Genomic DNA, 1,310 nt, shown 5'->3' with positions numbered 1-1,310 from the left:
TTGCCTGTAACCATTTACTGGCTGTGTCAATGTTCTCCTTTTATGGCAATGAGTAATTTTTTTTTTTTTTATAAAAGGTTATTGTTTTCTTTGTTTAATAGTGTTTTTTTTGTTTTAAGTAGATGTGATAGGTAAATAAAAAGTAAAAGATGTAGAAAAAATAAAAAGATAGTAACTAGGAGAGGAAGAGAATAGAGAAAGGAGGACAAAGAGAAGAAATAGACAGATTGACCCGGGATAATTAGATTAGTTTGTAAATGATAGATTAAAAGAGCCCATAAATAGGCAGATAAGAAATAGAAAGAAAGCAGATAAAAAGCTAGATTAATAAATAGGCCTAGTAGTTAGGTCGGATGAAAAATTTGTCATAATCATATTTTTCAGTTGATTAACATTTTTAAAAGGAAATAAAATTAAACATCATTTTTTTAAAACAGATGTTTTTCTTTAAATGCCAAAATTTCTAAAAATTTTTTTTCGTTTACAGTTACATTGCTAAACATCAACATTTATCTCTTTAAATTTGTAGAATATTGTCTTTATTTTCCATCTAATCTTTCCTAAATTACATAATCATCGTCCCACTGCAAAATCCTTTAGATCATTATATCGGTTTTTTTTTTGATTGATTTTTTTATTACCAATATAAAGTTCCCATTGTATTTTATCATCATCATATTGACTATATCATTAAATTATTGCATTATAAGAAATTGAAGTATCCGGGGTGAATGACAGGTGTTTTCCTGAGTTTGGACGCATGTGTCGGGGTATGATTGTGTATTTGAAATTTTTTGGGTATTTATACTTTATATAAATCTTTAACGGGCAAGAGTTGGAAATTTCAGTGGTTTTATTGGGTGATAAATTAAAATGCTATGCTGATGGCTTGGCGTTGCAAAAATTTTAAAGGTTTTCCTTGGATGCACACAAGAGCCCCATTCCAAAATTTTTGTGAAAATTTCCCTTTTTTTGACTGAGATGAGGTTTTTCACTTACATTAGGGGGTATGTTTTTTTTTCCCCTAAAATCATGGCTCTAAGTGCATTGCTTCAGTATGTGTTCGACTCCATAATAAGATCAAATGCAATTTCCCAAAAGTGATGAAGACAGCACATTTACTCCATAAGTCAAGCAACACGGGCCCGGAGAAACCGCAGAGGGGACCACAGGTCTCACCCCGGGTTTTGTTTTTCTCTCTTGGAGAGGGCTTTTTAAAAGATTCATCGACCCCTTCCGCTTACCCTAGGGGGAAAATTTTCTCATTTCAGGGTTTGTTTTCTTCCCTTTAACAGTCTTTGAAAATAGGA

The sequence above is a fragment of the Penaeus monodon genome, chromosome 28, assembly GCF_015228065.2.
Source record: "Penaeus monodon isolate SGIC_2016 chromosome 28, NSTDA_Pmon_1, whole genome shotgun sequence".
Lineage (NCBI taxonomy): Eukaryota > Metazoa > Arthropoda > Malacostraca > Decapoda > Penaeidae > Penaeus > Penaeus monodon.
The sequence above is the reverse complement of the archived record's forward strand: the minus strand, read 5'-3'. Positions refer to the sequence as shown.